Raw genomic sequence first — 24,691 nt, 5'->3', positions numbered from 1 at the left:
TCCCGAGTAGACATGCTTCGGCGGGGCTCTGCGGGAAGCCTCCTCCCTCCTCTGCCTCCAGCTCGGCCCCGCTCCCCTCCGGCCTGGATTAAGCAGCCACTTGCTCCCGCCCCCGGCTGCTCTCCGGCTAAATCTCCGCGGTGCCGAGGGCCCCAAATAAATCCCGGGGAGGGAGGCCGGCCCTGTAATCCGATTCCCGGCCGGGCGCGAGGGGGCCAGGCCTGCGCCGAGGGCTAGCTTCCCCGCCGCCCTTGATTCCGCTGCACAGACGAGCCGGGGGCAGCAGCCGGAGCTGCAGGCTCCGAGGAGGAGCCGCCTCTCCTGCGCTAGGTGACCCTTTCTCCCCGCCCTCGTCCCCCGCACAGACCCGCACGCAGCCCAGAGGAGCCACGGCGGCGGAGGAGGGAGAGCGCGCGCGCGCCCGCGCGGCTACAAGACGACCGCAGGTGAGCGTGGGTGTGTGGGGTGTGCGCGTGTATATATGTATATGTATATTGCCTAAAGGGTTGCTTGCCATAGAATCCTAGAACTGTAGAGTTCGGAAGAGGGACCTTGAGGATCATCTAGTCCAGCCCCCTGGACTTTGCAGATGCCCCCCACCCCTTAGATGGATTGAGCCTTCAGCCTTGGTGTTATGACCAGCACCATTGCTCTAACCAGTTGAGGTACCATACCCAGGTGTGCAGTAGCACTGCTGTGGCTTTAAAGCACAGCTGCACACGCCAGGCGGAAATTCAGCCGGTGCAGCCTTTCGGCAGGCAACATTGTAATAATAATAATAATAATAATAATAATAATAATAATAATAATAATAATTTATTATTTACGGTATACCCAGCCCATTTGGCTGGGTTTCCCAGGAGGGAAAGGCTGTTTTGTGTTCATGAGGGGTGGAATGGCAGGACGGGGAGCAATAGCGGTGATATATAACTTAAGCATCGTTTATTTAAGAGTGGGAAGCATTTGCTCAAGTTATCCAGCTGGTCGTTCATATAAGAGCTTACATAGATAGGAGCTAACTCCTAGGGGCTGAGGTCCCTTTGCCCCCCCCAAAAAAAATATTTGAGGGGGCTAGGGCTCCCCAAGTTGAAGGGCATTGCCATTCAAATGGTGTGCACCGTGTCATGTGTTCGATTATGTGGGACAGGGCCTACCTGACACGCCCCCCCCCTATTTTATTCAAGTTGGCCCTCCTGCTGCCTAACTTTTAAAAACTGGTGCCTGAGGACTGCTCCAGGTGACTAGCTTATTGAGCATTCCTCCGGACTTCATTGCACAATGGTTGCCTGAGGTTAGATTATGTCAGGTCTTTGTTGAGCATTTATTCTGATTCGTTTCAAGTTTCACCATGTCGTAGCATCCCTCTCCCACGAAACAGGTGATAGTCAGGCAGCATCCTGAGTTTTGCTTGTTTTCTTTCTCCCTTCCCATCTCTTTTTGTTTTTTCTCTTTTGTGTTGTGTACCTTAGATGGGAAGCCTGCAGGCAAGGACCGTCTTGTTATCCTTGCTGTTATGTATGTAAGCTGCTCTTGCAGGCTTTTTTTGCTTGAAGAACAGAGTGAAAAATGCTTACAATAAATAAGTGTAAGGAAAGTAGGTTGAAGGAGAAAAGTGGCTGATTGGAAGTGGAGATTAGGCTGGAGCAGGGGTTGGGAGATGTGTGATCCTCCCATTGTTGTTGGTCCCTTGGTTAAGGTTACCAGATGTCCCCGTTTCCTGGGGACAGTCCCCGGATTTACAAATCAGTCCCCTGACAAAATCCATCCCCTTCAACTGAAGTTGAAAAATGTTGCTGGATTCATTGAAAAAAATCTGGTAACCTTACCCTTGGCCGTGGTGCCTGGGACGTATAGGAGTTGGAGTCTAACAATAGCTGGAGGTCAGCCACACACCTGACCTAGAGAGGAGAGGCAGGCTATTGACAATGAACTGCTCACTCTGTGCACACCCCCCCAAACTAAGATAGGTAAAGGTAAAGGGACCCCTGACCATTAGGTCCAGTCGTGGCCGACTCTGGGGTTGAGGCGCTCATCTCACTTTATTGGTCGAGGGAGCTGGCGTACAGCTTCCGGGTCATGTGGCCAGCATGACTAAGCCACTTCTGGCAAACCAGAGCAGCGCAAGGAAACGCCATATATCTTCCCGCCGGAGCGGTACCTATTTATCTACTTGCACTGGTGTGCTTTAGAACTAATGGTCAGAGACTAAAAGTGTACCAGGCTCCTGTACTTTTAACATTTGTGTGGAAGAGGAAATTTCAGCACATGTCGCTGGTCATGCAAGCTATACCTGCTGAAAATCCCTGTTTCTACGCAACTATCAATGATGCAGGAGTCTGGTTTTATTTGTTTGCTTGCACCTGACCATCTTTCACATGACCTCCAGGCCCAAGGAGCCTGCCCTTACTATCTGCACTCTCAGCTGCTGATGCTTCTATGTGTGATCCAAGACCTAAGCCAAGTGTGGGGAACCTTTGGCCCTCCAGATGTTGCCGAACTACAAACATCCCTATCTGCTGGTTGTGCTTGTTGGGGCTGCTGGGAGTTATAGTTCAACATCTGGAGAGTCAAAGCACAGCCACCCACCCACCCCTTGATCTTGGCAAGTAAGGAATGAATAAGAACAGAATTATTTTCTCCCGTTTGCATTGGTGGGGTAGATTCTTCTTTAGCCTCTTTGCCTGTGTCTCACAATGGAGACACCATGGACAAACTGGGGAGGAAAGGATTAAAGAGATCTTTGCTTGTGTTTCGCCCAGTTTTTACCAGAATGAGTCAGTGGGTGGAGGAGCGTGTGATGCTTGCTGGCTCTTCAGCTTTTACTCAAGGCAAAATATAGACTCTCTTCCACTCTCCCACTGTTAAAAAAATAATTGCTAACCAGGATTCTGGAGAGAGTTGTGGAGCAAAGGTGTTCTTAGGAAGTTCAAAAGTGGGGAGAAAGCAAATTGTGACTTGCAGCATGGGCTGAAGCGGAAGGAAACGGCAGCTTGGCTTGGTCAAGCTATACCCACAAATCCCTCCGCTCCCCAAATTTTAGCCCAAACATGCCTTTTCTCATCCCACAAACCAGCAGAAGCCATCATAGTGCCTTCCAGAAGGTGTGGAACAACAACTCCCAGGCCATCACATTGTGGGTATAGCAGTGTTTCCCAAACGTGGTCCTCAAACTGTTTTTGGACTACAACTCCCATCATCCCGAGCTAGCAAGATGATTGGAATTGTGATCCAAAACCAATTGGAGACCCAAGTTTGGGAAACACTAAGAAGAAGAATAGAAGAACAGGTGTTTTTGATGTTGCATGATGCGCGGTGCATCTGATAAGCTTTTATGAGGCCAGAATTTCTATCTGGTTCTTAAGTACAATACAGGGTGTGTACCACATATATAGGATCACATAATTGCACCTCCTCCTGATTAATCTTGGAATAGGGAGTCCCTGGGAACAGGGAGTCCCTGATTCTGGCTTCCCAGTTGCCCGATAAACTGAGGATTCTAATGTGCATTAGTGACCTGGAAGATGGAACTGGGAGTGGCTGTCAGTTTGGATTAATTAACAGAGAACACAAGAATGTGGTGGTGTGCTTTTAGACCCATAGGTGGAGTGCTAAAACTACATTGCCTATTCTGCAGTGCAATCCTATACTGGCTTACTCAGAAGTAAGTCCCACTGTGTTCAGTGAGGCTCCCCAGATAAGTCCCCAGAGGACTTAGATAGTTCTTAACACACTTACCATGCCCCTATAAAACCCAAATTCAGGGTTTTTGTGTGTGTTTTTAAAGGGAAAACTGGACATTTCCCATTCTTTCAATTTGTGGAAAGAACATTCGGTCCATGTGAATTTTGAGCAAAGGATTATAGGGAAGATCTGTCAACATATTTAGCAGTTCAGTGGGTTGCCAGGTCTCACTAGAGAACTTGTGCTTGTATCTGAGACAGCTGCTGCACCTCCTTTGGTCCCTGCCTCCTCCTGGGGGGCTAAAACTAGGCATTTTGCTTGCTAAAGCAGGTGAGGGAAGAGAGCAGACAAAGGCAACAGTGCAGCATCTTCAGCATCTCCTACTCTACTGCCCTGCAACGAGGTCTCTAAGGTGCAAATTAATGACCCTAGTCAATGTAGGCAACCAGCTGTTCTACTCAGGAACATAGTTTTAAAAGGATGTACATTTCCCCAGCTGCCTAGTACCAGTATGCCTTCATATCCTTTGCCTGCTCTCTTGGGTGAAAGCCCCATTGATCTCAGTGCACCCGACAGACTGAAACAAGCTAAAACTAGTAAGCATTGCTTGTTTACAAGCAAGAATTTGTGCCTTGCTAATGCCCCCCCCCACTGGCCGCTCCTCACCCCCCCCTTCAAATCATTCCTTTTGCCAGAGCAAACTTCAAAAGCAGGAAGCAGCGGGAGAGGAAGGGATGCAGTGCAGTGAGGAAATACGCTGAGAATGGGTTATCCAAATGCTCTTCCACCCAGATCTGAAGCAAGCATCCTCCCCCCCCCCCCCACCATGCCAGACTAGGTTGTAGGTAATCAGATGCAAAGGCTTTTGCATCTCTGGAGAGTTGTGCAGAATGACTTTTGCCCACCTGGGGCTCTCTGGATGTTTCGAAATACAACTCCCAGCAGCCCCAGGCAGTGCAGCTGGTTGGGACTGATGGAAGTTGTAGTCCAAAACATCTGGATGGCAAAGGCTGGGGTAGAAGTTTGGTGCAACTTTCCTTGTCCCTACATTAAACGATGCATATACATCAATATTTTCTCCTCTTCTGGTTGAGCCACCTTTGTGTCTGGGGAGGTTCATCTTGGCCATGATTCAGTGTTAGAGCACATGCTCTGCATGGATAAGGACCCAGGTTCAACCACCGATGAAAAGGATCAAATAACGCAGCTCCTTTTCTGACCTGTATTCTCTTGTCACGTATTCGTGGAGAAGGGTCATATAAAAGCTGCCCTGCAGTAGAAAAACTCATCTCTGGAAAGGGTGGAAAGGGAATTAGCCACAGTAGCCTTCTTGGATGGATGCTTGATTTTAAAGGTTCGGGACTGACATCTTTATGGATTTTATTGCATTATTTGTGTGAATTGTCATAAGCTTTTCCAGGAAATCTGCAGATAAATTATGGGCAGAGTCAGGGGCCTAGCCAGGATTTATTCAGGGGTGGGGCAGGCTTTATGTTAGGGGCCCCAAACTGAGTTATCTGTGGTGTAATTGGTCAGTTAGTTAAGCATTTTTATTTATTTATTTATTTGGTTGGGTGGGCAGCTGCGCCCCCTGAACTGCACTGGCTGCACCCATAGGCAGGGGGGTGGGTGGTATGGATGTGATGGAATTTGTCATCTATGTTATGGGTCTTGGGCGGTGTGTGTGTGTGTGTGCAGCAATCTTCCTATACTTGTTCTCATTCCCTTCCCAGTGGCGTAGCGTGGGGGTGCAGGGGGGGGCCGGTCACACCGGGCGCAACATCTGGGGGTTAGGGGGCGCAAATTACTTGCCTTGCCCCGGGTGCTGACAACCCACGCTACGCCACTGTCCCTTCCTCCCACTCTTTTCGTTGTGTATTGGGGAGAGTGCCACCACTGGATATGGGACACTGGACAGGATGAACTTGTGCAAATGCACCGATAATTCTTTTTCTTCCAATGAACTTAGGAAGCCGCCTTACACCAAGTCAGGCCGTTGGTCGGTCTAGCTGAGTATTGTCTACACTGACTGGCAGGGTTTCAGACAGGGAGGAATTGCGTTTCCAGACGTACCTGGAGATACTAGCAATTTAACCACTGCATTCAGATTAAATTTGATGCTCTGCAACTGAGCTATGGCTCATTGAATATAGATTTCTTCTGCTCATGGTCCGCGGGAAAGCAAATTCTCTTTAGGTAAGTATTTGGGCCAATTTCCAGTAGACCCCCAGTAAACCACTGCAGGAGTTTATGGGATGCAAAACTTTCCTTCCTTGAACTTCCTTCCCTTATTATTTTTTTAGGATCCAAGCCTTATCGGCAACAATTTACTTATTTACGGTGAAATTTGAGCATAGATGGAAGTCTGCAGGAACTTCTTAAGGCTTTCAACCTTGGAGAAACATGCTTATTTTATGCTGCCATTAGTTTGGTCCTGCTTCAGGATTTATTTATGGACCCCTCTAGACTAGCTCTCATTTCTCTCAATGATGCCGCCAGATTGCACTTACTACCTTAAAAAAACAAACAGAAGCCGCTTAGTGATGAATTCATTGCTCAGGAGGAACTAGTTCGAGTGAGTTTTGCATGGAGGCTTTTGAGTACAGTGATTTGATTGTATTAACAAGCAGATTGGAGTGGCCACCTTCGGCTCACAGCTTTCCATGCCTGTTCCCTGCAGAGCTGATGAAGGAACGTTTCCTTCAATGCTGGCAAATTACTAGGACAACAAGAAAACTTAATGAAACGCGGCAGGATTAAGGCGTGCTCTAAAAGTTATGCCTTGACTACAGGTAGCACCAGTCTTCGTAAAATCCATTTTCATTGCTACAGTTTATTTCAAAGTCCCAGTGCACAGCATTTCTTACGTTCAGATTCCCAGAGTGAACACAGTCACCAATTTCTCCTCCCTCTGAGCTAAGCCGTGGTTTGGCTTAGTGTGTCATTGGAAGCATGCATTGCCCCACCAACCTCAGCCTACCCTCCCCTGCCTGCCTGCTGTCTCGTTACATACAACCAGCCCAAGGAGTGGCATTGCTTGCCAGCTTCCTCCTCCTCAGTCTTGTAGAACTTTGCGGGGAAGGAGGATGGGAGCAAACCTGGAATTACCTGGCTGTTCTTGTCTTTCGCTGTGGCTCTGCTTACTGCTGGTCTCCCTGCCTTCCACCCTCCCAGTCTCAAGAAGCATCTGCAACCACTGGACACCAGGGTTATGGTTGACTCTCCTGGACAAATCACAAGCTGTAAACCATGGTAGGACAAACCTGGTTTATAGCTTGTGGTTTGTCTGGACAGTGGTGTATCACAAGTCCAGGTTATGCCAATCCATGACTTGGCTCAATGCAGGGCAGAAGCAAAATAACCAAGGTTGAGCAAAGTGGCTATAATCTCCTCTTTAGGAGCCTGCTCGCTCATACTAAGCCATGGTTTGTAATTGATCTTAAGGTGACTGTTCTGGAGCAAAGGAACCTCAAATAGAGTGTGAAACTCCAGAATTACAATTCATCAAGAGGTTCTGTGCTGTCATTTGTGCATCGCATTGTCACAGTGGATTCTTAAAAAAACCCCACAAATCACACGACATGGGTTAGCTGACTTGCCAGTGTGAAGATGTCTGTGTTATCAACACAACTTTTTTTGTGTGTGAATGGCCATGGTTAGGAATGAAATACATGCGCACTTTCAACTCAGAATACTGTAACGTCTCATGCATCTAATGAAATGGAGTGTAGTTCACGAAAGCTTTTGCCATAAAAAAATATATGGTGGACTTTCATGAATGCGTTAGCCATGTGACTGTTATTTTTGCTATAGTAAAGTATGGCACTTAATTATACATTTGCCTGCTTTGGTTCTTCATGAAGCAACAAGTGCAAAAGCCCTTTTTCATTTGCACATGTGATAAATGTGGCAAATCTGTTTTAAAAAGTGATTGGGATAAATCTATGGAATTGTAGTTTCCCCTCATAACATTCTTTACAAACTAAGGTTCACATATTTTGGGGGAAGTCCTGGACTTTAAAAGTGAGTTGGATGCACTTTAAATGTATGGTATGGAGATGTCCTGGGAAACTCCTTGTTTTAGTTGCATATTTTGCAACGTTGGCTCTGCACATGGAGTGTGTGGGAAAATTAAGGAAAAAGCAGGCTTCATACTTCTTTTTTTAAAATTGATTGTGCATTTCTGCAGTCATGAGACAATGGAAAAGATCCAAAGAGTTATTTTCTTTTGTTATTAAATAAATAATAGAACAAAGTCAACAGCCTAAGCCTTAAGCTGTTTTTGCCTCACTCTTTGCTTTACTGCTGAGTTTTCAAACCTCCTGTCTTGCTTCGTTTCTGAAAACAGATTAAGGAGCAGCTTATTTGTTTCCTCAACTCTCTCTCTTTCTCTCTGTTTTTGCTCAAATGTCCCCCCCCCCCCCCGTGTATTAAGTGTGCTTACTAACATTACAGTATGTTTGATTCTGGATTCAAAAAAGTTTGGTTTAAGAAAAGAGTTGGAGTGCTTTACACGGAGGAAGTCACTCTGAATAAAAAAGCATAGAAATGAGTTCAGGGTTCCACCATGGTTCCCATGTCAAGTAAGCAGCAAACGTGTTCTATAGGACTGCATATTGTGCTTCTTTACAACTTGACTTCCACATGCCTGTGCTTTTTCTTGGCCTGTTCAGGGTCCCCCCCTCATTCCCCTCCTTTCTTAACTCTTTACACCTCGGTCCTCATTTGAAATGGAGCTATATGTTTCTGGTTCTCTGGCTTCCTTTCCATCTGTTTCCCTTTCTACTGAATTTTGGTTGTGAACTTGACCAGGTTGGTGGGCTGTCATTTCCTCCTACCTTACTTTTATCTATAAAGATAGCATAAAAATAACCGCTTCTGCTACTAGTGCTCCTACTATTAATACATTTTTGGAGAAAGGAATGTTTTCATGTTGGCCAACTCGACACGAGCCATTCTACTATAACAGAATATAAGTCTGCTTAAAAAACTAAAATCAAAGAACGTCTTGAAGTATAACATTGCTTCCTAGATACGGGTAACCCAGAACAATAATTGTGTTCTAGAAAAAAATTGGGGTTGGCTTTTACAGCCCAACTCTCCATCAAAGGAATCAGTTTCCACCTAAGTTGATCGGAGAAAATTGAGTGAAAACAAGGAAGATCTTTATTTTTCTGTCGCAACAGAGTCCCACCACCCCTTGCAAGGAGGTGAGGACCCAGAACAAAGGTGCGCCAGAATGACATTTTGAAATTATCCAACTCCTTAGCCAAAGACCACCCAAAAGGCATAATATATGTGTCACAGAAAGCGGTGGTCTATAACAGAAGAGAGTGTGGCTTGTCCCCTGTCTGACAAGATACCTGTTAATGGTCACTGATTGCATTACCTGTCCAGGTCACAGACATACCCTATTCATACACAAAATATGCCCTTAAGACAGGATTTGTAAGTGAAAAGAACGATGGGAAAAGGTTCCTCTAATATATTTCCTTCTGCACAGGAAATAAGGGGAGTCATTGAAGGACAATATGGCTTCAGGATTGCTCTCTGTACTCTTTCAAACTTGTGGTTTATATATTTATATGTGTGTATTTACCTTGTGCACCTACAAACATTTATTTTATATTTGAAACCTTAGAATTTTTGTAACAGTTGGAAAAACATACAGTTTGTGTCACTACACAACAAAGGCATATCCTCTACCAAAAAATGTAGCAGTACTGGTAGTAGCGATCCTGCAATCAAAACAGCATTTGGGATGGAGGGACAATAAAATGGCTTGACTCTGGTCTGCGTTTTGCAAAGTGACCTGTGGCTGAGATGTAAAATTGGCAAAACAATAAAGTTGTACAGCGGCGCTGTTGCTGCACATCTCAGCAAGGGATTGTTTCCTGGAGGAGGAGATGTTGTGTCCTTAGATAACATTTTGTAATCCTATGGAGCATGATGCATATATCCGGAGCGACTGGAAAATAAGCATTTTGGGTTGCTTTTGTCTACCCGGAAGTAAGCTCCACTGATTTCAGTGGGACTCCCAGCGATACTTGGTAGACACATTAGCTGTGCCAGTTTGCTTCAGTTCTCTTTAGCTCTTCATAAGTAATATTATTGTTTACAATTTTTTATTACACTTTTAGAATTGGCTGAAATCTCATTGAGCCGGTAATTGCTAATTGAAGTAAGGAAAAGGTAAAGGACCCCTGGATGGTTAAGTCCAGTTAAAGGCGACTGTGGGGTTGCGGCGCCCATCTCGCTTTCAGGCCGCTTTCAGTGTTATAAATTTGTCACAATGTTATTAGAGAAATATACGCATTCAGCTCACATTTTAACACTCACAAAATACAATGGTACCTCAGGTTACAAACACCTCGGTTACAGGCGCTTCAGGTTACAGACGCTTCTGGTTACACACTCTGCTAACCCAGAAGTAGTACCTCTGATTAAGAACTTTGCCCCAGGATGAGAATAGAAATTGCGCGCCAGCAGCAGTGAGAGGTCCCATTAGTTCGTAACCAGAGTTACCACTGTACAAGTAAAGCTCATTTTTCGTTACATTAATAAATAACATAGACTCACATTTAGATGAAAGACAATGACTGTGCTTTCTGCTTGTGTCACAGGGCCAAAAAGTGAGAGAAAGATTAACAATAAGCCAATATATGCTAACAGTGGTTAATGACCAACATAATCATCTCAACAGCGAATAAAAGAAGTTAAATTGAATACACAGTTAAGATCAAAGATGGTAGCTGACCAAATCCTATGGCGGGCATAGGCAAACTCGGCCTTCCAGATGTTTTGGGACTATAGCTCCCATGATCCCTAGCTAACAGAACCAGTGGTCAGGGATGATGGGAGCTGTAGTCCTGAAACATCTGGAGGGCCGAGTTTGCCTATGCCTGTCCTATGGGAACAAAGGCTGTCGAATTCAAAAACTTGTAAAAGGGAAAAAAAGCCCAGTATTAGAGAAATTCACAGAAAGACACTGCAAGCAAAACTAGAGAAAAGTGGACTGTGGGCCAATTTGATGCTTGATCTACTCTCCCTATTCCCAGCTAAGCATTTATAAGGTCGCAGCTTCTGGGACCTAAAATGTGGAGACCAGCAGGGGCATCCTTCTCACTTTTTATTTATTTCACTTCACATGAAGTGAGACGCTAGCTGTGCACCATCTTAATCGGGCCAGAGACATTTGTTTTAGTATTACTATGACATACACAGCATTACAGGCTGCAGGTGGGGTAGAGGGCCCAGGCCACATAGAGTGTTCTGAGCCCAGAAAATCCTCTTGGCAGTCAGTGTTTGCAGTCAGGCTACATTTGCATCTATGCGTATTACTGTGCGTGCCCCAATCTTTGAGTGGCGAGAGATTCCAGGGGTCCCAGGAGCTCATCCAGGGTTTGGTTTCCTTGGAATGCAGGTCGATGGAGATTGTAGTGTCTTTAGGATACATGGTTGTATTTACACATATATACAACCTGAGCATAGGATGGAATGGCTTATTACATCAATGCTCCAACAGATCTTGCTTCCCTTTTAGGGTTCTAGGGGTGGGGTGAGGGGTCCCCAATGCCATAGCTTTGGATTCAGCACAGAGCAAGAAGCCTCTTTGTCTTTCCAGCTTCCAGTCAACATTAAACATGCCAACCAGCCTTTGCTGTTCTCCTCCTTACAATATCATGTCACCTCCAGCCAGGTAAGGGGGTAGGGAAAATGTTTGCCCCCTCCTGTATAACACCATCCCTCCGTTGTCTCCATGATAACGTGGTTGCCTGTTTAGTCATGCAAATGGGGGTACTTAGCTTGGCTGGCTAGGGCCATTGTCTTAAGAAAAGATTGGTTTCTTTCGCCAGTACAGTACAGGTTCCGTCTTGTACAGACCCCCTTTTTGCAGATTCAAAACCACAGGTTTAGTTGGAACCAATTAGCACCCTCCATACCCAAGCCATCACCTCAATATCTGCACTGGGGCTCATGGTTAGGCTCTCTTCTTGCTAACCACAAGCTTCAGCCAAGGTTTGTTCTTGACCTTAGCTGATAGCGAGGAGGAGAAAGTTAATCGTGAGCCCTGGTGTGGATGACACACTAGAACAAATCATGGCTTAGCTTAATTCAGCAGCCAAGAGGGGCAGGAAAGGCATCTGGGTGGGAAAAGAGGTTTCCTCTGCATTTGGTACATCCATTTATTGAGTTCCCTGGTGGAAGGATTGGATCAAAGCATAAAGTTCAGTACTTTATTGACCATTTGATTGATTTGATTGATTTCTGCCATTTGCCGTATATTGCTTAACACCATCATTTCTAAGTGGTCACAAAAGAGATATAAAGCATATAAACCATTTAAAATTAGCTATAAAATCTTAAGCTTACTTAAAATTGTGTGCCTGTCTGGTCTCCCCTGGGAGTGAATTGGACTCAATCATTCCTTAGCTTTCATATTTTGTATCTTATTTCATGTTATAGTAGAAGATTGTAATCATTCTCACTAAGCTTGATTATTTAGCATTTTTGGGAGAAGCTAATGGTGTAGGCGGTAATCTTTAAGGAAATAACATTTCTTTTGTTTGTGGTGTATTCTGGGGAAAAAAACCCATAATGAATGGATTTGATTTTAAAAGGAAGTTATGATACAGACACCCCCCCCCCGATCTTTTTCTTGTTTTCATTTTTTTAAAATTAAACTTTAACCTCTTATTTTCTGCCAAAAGGAAAGAAAGGAAATAATATATATCCAAGGCGAAGTGTTTCCCACGAGAAAGTTATCTCTTTGGTGGTTTAGTTGAAAGGGGAGAGACCTTTAGGATAATGACTTTAAAGCTGGCTGATACATTATTGCTATGGAAAATCAAGTAGATCACTTGGTTATTATTTTTATCCTCTGGTTCGGTGGCTTAACTTTTCAGTAACAATAATTGCTCAGGAAACCATTAGATTATTGTTTACTTTTCTCATCATACTTAAAAAAAAATCATACAAGGATTAATGTGAACAAAGTGATCTTGCATTTAACCCTTTGTTGATAGAAACATTGACGCTTATCGTTTTGGTTTTGGGTACCCAAGAAAGCTATAAAGATAAAATACTTAGTGGAAGGTACTAAGGATGACCTCATTTACAAACAAAAAACTATGCTTTTATTGATAACGTTCATTTTGCAGTAAAACAATGTAGTGATACATAAGTCATGGGAGTCAACAATATCCCACTATGTAACATTCATCAATGTCCACAAATGGTATGTGTGATCTAACTGACCCCACAGCTTGTTAAACATAAAACATTAATATACATATAGCGTAATTATAATAGCTGCACAAGTGTAGGAGTAAACAATCTCAAAAAAAAACCAAACTCGCAACCTCAGCACACACTACTTGAGGAGCCTACGTAAAAACAACCCATTGCACAACTGCATGACTAAGACAGACTAAATGGTTACATGAAGCACATGGCTGCTGTAAAACTATGCCCCCAATTCCCATTCCCTGGAGCCAGTCCGGAAGGATATCATAGCCCATGATATTGAAAGCCAATGATAGATCATGAAGCAAGAGCGAGGTCACACTCCCCCGTCCCACTTTCTACAAAGGGTGATCAATGACATCTTAGTCTCGTGGCCAGGTCTGAACCAGACTGGAATGGAACTGAGTAATGCTTGTCATCCGATAATGCTTGCCACTGCCCCAGAATAAACCTGAACTTCTGCAAACATTGTGGCTTCCCCAAGCCTGCTGCTACTTTTGTCTCGGGTGTGGGTGGGGCTGTCTTGGCTCCATAATCAATGGCACCTTCATGTCTGAACCAAACCGCCACACAAGAAAATGCAGCTCAGACATGAAATGGGTATAGCAAAGAGTTCCAGTTAATCCTATCTATTGTCACCTATCTGCAGCTGTTGGGTCTCTTAAATGCATTGTTTCCAAGGGAGGACCCTGAGAAGAGCTTAACCAGAGGTAGCTTGCCTGATCTTTCTTTTATTCGCATGGTCCCTGATCCCTTTTATTTTCTTCTTCTTTGCTTTAAACAACTGATCTGTCATTGCACACAGCCAGAATTCTGCAGGGGTAATGATCCCATTGTTGATTAATCCTTTCCAAATGAAGCAAAAAACAAAGCAGGTATTAATGAAAAGCTGGCACAGATGTGTTCCATTTTCTTTGGGAGGTTCTCACAAGGGTGTGTTGGTTACACACATGGCAGAAATGCAAGGGTACGCCTTGATCTCACGTGGCCTCTTCTCCTGTCCCTAGCCCCATATGACCTTTAATGGGAACAAGAGCATTCTTACATCCATGTCTACTCAGGCAGGCACTGCATACATTAAGAGTGTAGAACACAATGTTCCAATCAGCAGCAAGCATCTAGCTCATGCTCTCCTCTCCTCTGGCACAGCTGTTGGAAAGAGTGCAGATGGCTTTCTGTTTCCATTTTCCACAGAAACCACTTAGAAATGAACTTCAAAGGCAATATTGCGTCCCAATGTCATGATGATGTTGGGTGATTGACAGGTGGGTGGTCTTGCCCACCTGTCAAACTTGCCTCCTGGGTGTATGTGGAGATTAGGATTTGGCCCACCGGCCGGACTCAGTTCCCCACTCCTGTTTGAATTACTCAAGAGTAGCAGCAACTTCACTACCTCCTTTATTTATTTATTTATTTATTTATTTATTTATTTATTTTAAAAATCACGTGTATTATACTTAAGAGTCCAATCATACATTCATATATTGCTACAAAAATGATGACACCTATATGAAACATACCTATGCAGATATTCATAGAAATAATAATAACTAACAATCTGGTATACATAAGGACCTTGGAAATGATGGAGTGGGAGAGAGACATGTTTGTAAGAGAGGGAAACTAAGTAGATAGTTGATTATTCTAAAACAGTATATGCAAACCATTGCAAATAACATCTTTGGATAAGCCTATTTTTCTGATGTTCATTTGTCAGTCTTCCACTTCTATAGCGTGTTAATTTAGTAAGACTGTGATATTCCATATTCTGCCATGCCACTTGGCTACCAGACAACTGCTGTGCTAGTCTCTTGCTGCAAAAAAGAATGAGTTTTGCAACACCTTAAGGACTAACACATTTCTTAAACCATAAGCTTCCATGGACTACAATTCACTTCATCAGACACATGAAGTGTTCCCCTGAGTTTTTGTTGGCATCCGTCTGTCTCAGGAGACAATGGAGGAGTGTGCCATTGAGGATGAGGTCAAGCTGTTGGACAGTGCCTGCTCTGACTGTAGAGACCGATGCGGAGGAGACATGTTGGATTGCAGCTGGGGCAGATGAAGGGGTCCGGTTTTGCTGCTACAGGTGCACCATGGTGTTTCTTCTTTCTGCACTCCTCACAGCTATCATTCCTCCTCTGGTCACTGCTGTGGAAGCACAACCTGGCTGTTTGTCTCCAGGCACAAACATACAACGGGGTTCATGTTGCCAGCAGACGTCTTTGTAACATGGAGTTGGTCTGTCAACAGGCCTAGTGCCAGAAGCTGGCTCCCCATAGAGCATGTTCTTGGGGATCCTGCAGGGATGGAATGACAATGGGAAAAGTCCACTCTGTAGGCTTCTCACTCAGGTTTCTTTTCCATGACTAGTTTGCCTCAGATTCCTGCTAGAATCCCAAATCAGCTCTGCTTTAGTTTACACACACTCTCAGGCTTGGTAGGGGTGGATTTACAAGTACAGTGGTACCTTGGCTTATGAACTTAATCCGTTCTGGAAGTCTCTTCTTAAACCGAGGTTCACTTTCCCTAATGAGGCCTCCTGCCGCCGGTGCCCTTCCACCATTCGGCTTCCATTCTTAGACTGAGGTAAAGTTTGCAAACCGGGACACTACTTCCGGTTTTGCGAAGTTCGTAAACCAAATCGTTCTTAAACAGGACTGTTCTTAAACCGAGGTACCACTGTACTTCAGGAAAATAAAGGTAAAGGTAAAGGGGCCCCTGACCATTAGGTCCAGTTGTGACTGACTCTGGGGTTGCGGCATTCATCTCTCTTTATTGGCCGAGGGAGGCAGTGTACAGCTTCCGGGTCATGTGGCCAGCATGACTAAGCCGCTTCTGGTGAACCAGAGCAGCGCACGGAAACACCATATACCTCCCCGCTGGAGAAGTACCTATTTATCTACTTGCACTTTGACGTGCTTTCGAACTGCTGGGTTGGCAGGAGCTGGGACTGAACAACGGGAGCTCACCCTGTCGTGAGGATTCGAACCGCTGACTTTCTGATCGGCAAGTCCTAGGCTCTATGGTTTAACCCACAGCGCCACCCGCGTCCCACTTCAGGAAAATACCATTGATCAAATCCTGAAGATGGCATAACAGAACTACCTTCAGATCTTGTGGTATAGTGTAAGCCGTGAGGGCAAAAATGTTCCTCTTTAACCAGGCCTTTCGATGATTGGCAGCCAATGCTATCGGTGTGTGTGTGTGTGTGTGTGTGTGTGTGTGTGTTATTGGGTTGTTTTTGTTTTTATTTTGATTTTTTTAAAAATACATTATGAACACAATTAAGTAAAATGGCAAAATGGACTGGGGTTCTTTTTCTAAATGTAACACTCTTGGGTAGAAGGGCAGGGGAGAGCATCAACAACCAAATGGAAGAAAATGGCAGCTCCTGAAAACTTTTGTCCATATCGGTTACAGTGCAACTGTGCAAATCTGTAAGACACCCCCCCCCCAATAACCATTCCCTGTTCATGAAGTTACTGCTGGCTGGTTACTCAGATAACAACATGGTCTTTTTCTTTTGTTCTACTGTGGGAGTTCAAAATAAAGCTTTTGAGAAAAGTGTGTAATACAGAAAAATAGACATTTGGGAATGCGAGTTATTCAGCAACTCCAAATTGCTCATTGAGCACAGAGAATTTGCTGACTTGCCTGGCCACACCAGTTACCTTTAAACTTATGGAATGCGATTCTCTCTCTTTGAAAGACCAGAGCATTAGTTGTATGACCAGTTCAAAGTTTCCTAACGTCCATATAGGTAAGGAAAAAGTGCTTTCCCTTGACCTCCACTTCTTTTTCTTCTCTTTCATTGTTTCGTTTCATTTCATTTTATCCAGTTGATACTTTTCTTGTGGTGTTGCTTTTAGCCCAACGATTCTATTCTAGACTTAAGATGAGAGCAGACGTCATGTACTCTAAGACAATTCCGAGATTTTCCACCTGAGTTGAACTACCTCATGCTGCCTAGTGGTACCACTCATCTTGACTATGCCTTTATCTTTGGAACACATGCCAAATCTAGACTTCAACGTAACACAATATGGCTACCGATTAACAAAAATTGGGGGTGAGATGTGTTTTGGAGTGACCGTACTATAAAATACGGATAGGGAATTTTTTTTCACCTTGCGAGCCAGATCCAGAATTATCCTACCCTCTGTGGACCATTTTTGATAAGAGTGTGGAGCCAATCCCCTGATGTTACATGTTATCAGCCACAGGATTATCTCCCATCTTAGCTTCAACTCCTCTGCCATTCCTCTTGAACTCCTTGATGTAAGATATGGATGTAAAAGTGTGGACACGCCCAGCTTCTCATGTTGCGATGTACAATGATCTTTATTTAAATCCCTCTTTTTTTTTTATTTTAAGAACCACCTTATGTTTATTTACTTACAGATATGTCCCTCCATCTCTTTGCTCTGATCTGCTGACAAGTACATATCCCGGCATCTCCCAAATCTACAAGGTAAGCAAAGCGTTACGGATTCAGATACACACGGGGTTTACATTATTGTTGCTATTGCTGTTATTTATTATAATAAATTGCAGGGTGGTTCACAACTCAAAAATATGAAGTAAGAACGCAAAATACATAACGCAAAATGCATAAGAAAACAAAAACGGAAGCAAAATCATTTACTCCACTAACACATTTAAAAGGCCTTGGAATGTTAATCAGCCCAAGGCCTGGCTGAAGAGAAACATTTCTGCCTGGCTCCTAAATATACCAGTATATAATGAAGGTGCCAGGTCAGCCTCCCTGGAACAGAAAAGGTCCGTTCTTGTGTTGCAAGCCTCCAGACCTCTTGTAGAAGGGCCTCAGATGATGATCACAACATTCAGGTTGGTTCATATGGAGGGAGGTGGACCTTGTGGTCCTGAGCCATTTAAGGTCAAAACCAGCACTTTGAATTGGGCCCAGAAAGTAATCGGCAGCCTGTGCAGTTGGGCCAGGGGCAATGTAATATATTCAAACCATCTTGCCCTGATGAGAAACCTGGCCACCAAATTCTGCACCAGTTGAAGTTTCTGAACCGTCTTCAGAGGTAGCCCCACATATTGCCTTTATTCCTTAAAAAAACCACAACAACTAATGTTGCCATTCCAAACTGTTTACATTATTTAGAAATCTAAAAAAATAATGTGTTGCAACTTAAATTAGCTATGGGCTCAACTAGATATTCTTTCTATTGAGCATTCATGATGATTTGTGCTCATGATGCTATAGTGTTTCTCTATGTGCAAAAGGTTTGGGGTGGTCACAATGGGTCGCTTCCCATCAGTGCGCATTCCATATTATTTCAGTCTCTACTGTTTATACATTTGTGTATTTGGGTCACAATACAATTTCATGCATTCATTCATTTCTGAACCTCTTTGCTGGCTAATAAAACTTTTGGTCTCTTTTTAAATTCTAGTCCCACCTGGTTTAGAGGATAAACTCACAGGCTGTATGTGTTCTTGATACACAGTTGCCTGCTAATAGATATGAAATAACATTGGCGCTGATAGCAGCAGAAACAGTTGTAGCAGCCGCAGCACTGAAACAGAAGCAATATGTTCTTTATCCTCTGTGACTGCCTCAACTTCAGGTCAAGGGTTGAAGCAGGATTGACAAAGGAGATTTGGAGGCGGTTCAGCCAGGGTGACACAAATGTATCCAAACCTTTACATGAGGTCAACAAACATCTCTCAGGAATCTGTTCTCACCTTTGAGCTACGCTGTTCCTTGTTAGGACTGTACCACCTCGGAATTCACACGGGGGTGGGGACGATTGCTGCTTCAAAGCTGCTCAATCGACCTATGGCTTCTAGGCAACTCGGTTTATTCAAGAGCATTGAATAAATTTTCAAGTCAATTTTGGAAATTGGAGAGTATTTGGTGCTGCCGATACAGTGCCATATTAGGCAAAGGGGCTACGGTGGCATACAACAGATCTTGATTTTTGGAAGTGAAAATAAATGAGGCATGTGTGATCTCTTGTGTGAGTGTATCCATACCCCACCCTCATTTACTGCTTATAAAACATTAGCAACAGCAACAACTTCTCTCATAGTCCCTACAGATCGGTTTAGTTGATCAAGGCCTTTCCAAATTCACCTCTGATTTTACTTTAGGTGACATTTTGTGGAAATTCCAGCATATACTGAAACACGCCCATTTCCCACAAACTCAATGAGCTCTTAAAGCAAGGAGTTTCTAATAACTTGGTTAATGGAGATTCTGTCAGATTTGTGATTTGTGTTTGCATTGCTGGCTACACTGCAGTATTGAGCCTCATTGTTGCAACATGTTCGTCAATAACTGCCATGTTAAAGCCCCCTTTTTAAAAAGCCCATACATCTAAAGAAATCTCACTTGATTCTTGTGGTTGAGCTATGGACACCCCCTACTTTTGGATACATTCTTTTATTGCTTCCATAAATCCTCTGATGGTCAACAGTGGTGGTAGTTGAGAGAGGGTGGAATCAATACAATGAGTCTTGATGATATACAGTGATAGGCATCATAATTTTCAGAAGCATAGCGCACCAAGCAAACCTGCAATAAGTGGAAGTAATGGCCATTGAGAAAGATTAATATTATAGTACTAGTAATGGATTTTGTCCATTATCAGAATACATGCTTGATTAAAAAAAAGCCAGTGGGTCTGGTTGGGTATCTTTTCATGCTCAAGACTAGGAAACAATTGATCCTAGCCTTGTTTGATTTCCACCCTGATAGCAAGGAAGACCTCACTTATATCCATGTGAAAATGAGAGAGAACTAATTAGAGATGGAAAATACCAAGAGATATAGTTGAGGAACCGGAAGTGCTCATTAAAAAGTCATTGCTCAAGTTTCTTTTTAAAATTAGGAATGCTGAAGCTCCAGCTTGCCTCCAGGATTGGCTCTCTGACCTAGAAATTCTTCCCCTGGAATCCACGAAGGGTTGGAACTTAATTCTGATGCCAACTAATGGAAATTGTTGGTTGCTTGGTTGGTTTCAGTAAGTGTTTTTCCTCAAGATCCTGTACCCAGTTTACACTTTCTGTGAGGGTTTGTGTGCAGTCCAGGATTTCTGGGCTATATACATATTACAGAGGGATTAATTAAATAACTGGAGGAACAGGGTTGTGGTTGGAAAAAAGGTGGGTGGTAGGACTGCGGGGAAAACAAAGTGAGAAAGATTACAGCGACATCATGATTTGCAGCTTTTAAAGAGGCAGGACGGTTTCACATGGCAACCCTGTATTTAACAAGGGAACAGGCATAATGGTCCGGGAAAGAGATCTTGATGGGAAATGTAGCCCGAGTCCAAAGCATGGGGTGATTAAGCATGGGGTGTGCCCACTGGGTTTCTGTTTCTTGATCATCAGCCTTCTAAGTTTTATGTTTGAAACTGAGGGGTCATTTAGAAACAACACCGACACACCACCTTGTGATGTTGTGTGGGGTCTACTGCCTAAAAGAAAATGTCAGAAATTCCATTGGTTTTCTGCTTGCTTCCTTCTAATTGTTCAGGCTCCATCCTGTGCCCCTTCAATGTGGCTGAAGTGCTGCCACTGTATCATGTCTAGCCCTTAATACTTAATCCCACACTGTTTTGCAGTTATCCACCCAAGTGGATGCTGTTTCTGACTTCATGTTGATGTGAACGAGAGCTTGTACTTATTCCGCTTTTAGCTTCTGTTACATGTACAGCTTCTCATAGTACGTGTTTTTAGATGGCGACTACTCACGAGTTCTAGAGTTGAGGCAGATTAAGTATCCTCACGCTTATGTATCTGATTTCCATTTAGCTTCACCATTCCCGTCCTTCATGCTGAGCTTTTAACAGCTGTCCAGTTTTCATCAAGTTTCCCTATCACTTATTCACTTCTGGGAAATCCCCCCCCCCCCCGGAAGCAACAGAAACACAAAGATGCCACCTAGGAAAAACACCTTCCATTTTATTGACTTGCTGCTATGCTTCCTCTTCAAAGTCTGTTGCCCACGGTGATGGTGATGCCGGTGATGTTTTTGCCTTGAGGAAATGCAGAGATTAGTTTCCCCAACATTTGATCTACAGATTAGGAAGGTGTGTCTCATTGCACTAAGATGAATACAATGGTATTTCCAAATGGCCCTAAAAAAAACAAAGCCTCAACAGGATATTTCTATTAGTTCTGTGCCAAAACCTGTCCTCCATGTTTTCTTCCCCTGCAAAAAAATAAATAAAAATCTTCCATTTCCCCCCTCATTCTCAGGGTTTAGAATTTCTTTATCATTTCGTGGGGTGCAGGATTGAGCCTAATTTAACACACTGCACAGCGGCCATGGATGGTGTGTTTTCTTTTTTTTTTTCTTTTTTAATATAATATTTTATTAAGTTTTTTATAAAGATAACAAGATACACAAGAAAAAGAAAAAAGATACACATACAACAAAGAAACAACAACACAAAAAAATACACAAAAAAGAAAAACAAAAATCCCTCTCTTTAAATTCTTATCTTTGAATCACTTATTTTCCTGACTTCCTCACGGCTCCCTTTTTTGTATCCCAGTTTGACAATTAATTCAGCAGATTCAAAACCTGCTACTTTTGGACTTCCGGGTTGGCGCCATCGCCGAATGGCGGACTCCCTCCGAGCTCCGGAGGGAGCCTGCTCGGCAGGGGCTGGGTCCTACCGCACCGGCGATGCGGGGACCCTTAAAAACCACAGCCACGGAGGCCGTGGACATGGAGACTCGGCTGGCACCGCTAGCGCCCTCCCGACTCGTGAAGGAGCCTTTTTAAAGGCTACGGATCGGGTGCCGGGGAGAAGCGTGGTGCTTTGAGTCCTCTGCTATCCCTGCCGAGCGAAGCCGCATGCCATCCGGCGGAGAGCGCTGACTTCTTCCATTGAGAATTCGGACTTTCAACAACAACCCGTGAGTAATTTGGAAACCGGGTTTAAAAGGAGAAAAAAAAAAAAGAATTTTTTTTCGGATTTGATACGAGCGGGGGGGGATCCAAAAAGGAAGTCAGTCCCCCTCCCTACTGTAAACCTTCCAAAACAAGGACTGGGAAACCAAGGTCCAAAAAGAATTGTATTGCTGATAAAAACTAAGAATTCCACGATGGGAAATTACAAGAACTGTGCTGGAGGAAGAATTGAGGGAGAAGGAAAACGTAACCCCCCCCCCCGGGAACCGGGGTGATTGAGGAGAGAGCCTGGCGAAAAGCGAAGGAGATTTTGACAGCTGTCAAAGTAGCTGTCAAAGTCAGAAATTCAAAGAGGACCTTAATACGAGGACTTTGCTGGTTAAATTTTGTTACAATTAGTTACAACCCATTAAAACTTGGATACAAAATGGCGAAAACATGGATAACAATCGGACTTTTGGACTAGAGAAAACAAAGTTACAATAATCCCCCTAGAGGAGCTTCGGGACATTACAAAGAAGGTCGTAAGTGGAAAAATACCATCGGAATTTTACAGGACTGGTTATCTTCTGGGAAAGCTGCAAAACGGAAACAATATTGTGTCTACAGGGTGTTCAGCTAAAGGAGACAATAGAATTTTCTATTGAAGAAAGGAAGGGACTGAACGCAAGTTTTTGTTCCTGAATAACAATAACCCCTGCAGACTTACTAAATTTCTGAACTAGAACGTTTTAGCAGCGGAACAAGAGGAAACTGGACTACAACTTGGAAAGAACAATAGGGGGAGCGTTATTAAAGATTTGATGCTAAATGGTTTAAAAATAATTCTAAAAATAATTATAAAAAGAAAAAGCCAGCAAGGAGTTGGGGGAAAAATGTGATTTATGGACTTTAAAAATTCCAGGCAGACAACATGGATTGGTGGTCAGGGGGAAACTAAACCGGGGACGGGGGGGGGGGGGAGAAATAGAATCCAAAGGCTTGTCAACTATTTTCTGAATTGGTTTTCTTTTACTTATTATACTTTCTATTTCTTATTTTCTTATATTTCTATTGTGTGGGGTGTCTTTATCATTAAAAAAAAGGGAAATTGTGGAATGGAAAGGGGGTGGGCCCTGGGGAAAGAACCTTTGTTTTGTTAGTAAGGGTATTGATGGGGATTGTACAAAATTAAACTTAAATTCGACTAATGGTTTAAACAAACTAAGTTTTAATTAGAACTGAGAGCTTGTGGAGCCAACAATACGATAGGGGAATATGGTAGGGGTGGGGGAAAGAGGGAGTCCCGGAAAGTGGGTGTATGAAAATAAGGCTTTGAATGTACTTTAATCTTTTCTTTCTGTATTTCTGAAAATCTTAATAAATATTATTTTTTTTTAAAAAAAAAACCTGCTACTTTTACCCTTAAATATTTTACCTCCCAATTTTATAAACTCCAATTTCTCTTGTCACCAGAACCCCTTCATATTATTTTAATGTCATCAACATTCATACATTTTACAATGCTTCTGTAAATAAATTTTAAATTTCCTCCAATCTTCTTCCACCAACTCTTCTCCCCGATCTCAGATTCTGCCAGTCATTTCAGCCATTTCCATATAGTCGATTACTTGCGTCTGCCATTCTTCCAAGGTGGGTAGATCTTGTGTTTTCCAATGCTTTGCTATGAGTATTCTTGCTGCTGCTGTAGCATACATAAATAAAGTTCTATCCTTCTTTGGCACCAATTGGCCGACTATGCCCAGGAGAAAAGCCTCTGGTTTCTTCACAAAAGTATATTTGAGTACCTTTTTCATTTCATTGTAAATCATCTCCCAGAAGGCCTTAATCCTCGGGCACGTCCACCAAGGGTGAAAGAATGTACCTTCGATTTCTTTACATTTCCAACATTTATTATCAGGCATATGATAAATTTTTGCAAGCTTGACTGGGGTCATGTACCACCTATATATCATTTTCATAATATTCTCTCTTAAGGCTATACATGCTGTAAATTTGATCCTGGTGGTCCACAACTGCTCCCAGTCAGCAAACATAATATTGTGTCCTATATCCTGTGCCCATTTAATCATAGCAGATTTTACCGTCTCTTCTTCAGTACTCCATTTCAACAGCAGGTTATACATTCTTGATAGTATCTTAGCATTGGGTTCTAACAATTCTGATTCCAACTTTGATTTTTCCACCTGGAAACCGATTTTTACCTCTCTTATTTGAAAATAATGTAACCAGTCTCGCACCTTCCCTTTAAGCTTCTCATAACTCTGCAATTTCAACTTGTCACCTTCCTGTTCCAAAATCTCACAATATTTTGGCCATTTTGCTTCCATATTAAGTTTTTTCATAGCTTTTGCTTCCATAGGTGATAACCACCTTGGAGTTTTATTCTCCAAAAAATCTTTATATCTAATCCAGACATTAAAAAGTGCTTTCCTAACAATATGGTTTTTGAATGCTTTATGCGCTTTAACCTTGTCATACCACAAATATGCACGCCACCCGAATACATTATCATAACCTTCAAGATCTAAGATGTCAGTGTTCTCAAGAAGTAGCCATTCCTTCAACCAGCAGAAAGCTGCTGATTCATAATATAGTTTAAAGTCTGGCAGGGCAAACCCCACTCTGTCTTTAGCATCAGTAAGTATCTTAAATTTTATTCTGGGCTTTTTGCCCTGCCAGACAAATCTAGATATATCTCTTTGTCACCTCTTGAAACAATCCATCTTATCAATGATTTGCAATGATTGGAACAAAAACAACATTCTCGGCAGTACATTCATCTTAATAACAGCTATTCGACCAAGCAAGGAAAGCTTCAAATTCGACCAAATCTCTAGATCTTTCTTGACTTCTGACCAACAT

The 24,691-nt window shown here is 43.2% G+C and overlaps 1 protein-coding gene across 2 annotated transcripts in view; it reads left to right on the top strand.

Moving 5' to 3' along the window:
* Positions 1–258: 258 nt before the first annotated feature.
* Positions 259–24,691, top strand: part of SLC16A12 (solute carrier family 16 member 12) — a 45,116-nt gene continuing 20,683 nt past the window's right edge. Inside the window, exons 1-2 of one of the 2 annotated variants that reach the window (XM_083740915.1) lie at positions 259–446; positions 17,332–17,401. The gene's annotated coding sequence lies outside the window, so the exon portion shown is untranslated. The remainder of the gene's footprint in view (positions 447–17,331; positions 17,402–24,691) is intronic. The other variant, XM_083740916.1, reaches the window with a different exon arrangement.

This window comes from Podarcis gaigeae (assembly GCF_964106915.1).
Source record: "Podarcis gaigeae genome assembly, chromosome: 5".
Lineage (NCBI taxonomy): Eukaryota > Metazoa > Chordata > Lepidosauria > Squamata > Lacertidae > Podarcis > Podarcis gaigeae.
The sequence above is the reverse complement of the archived record's forward strand: the minus strand, read 5'-3'. Positions and strand labels throughout refer to the sequence as shown.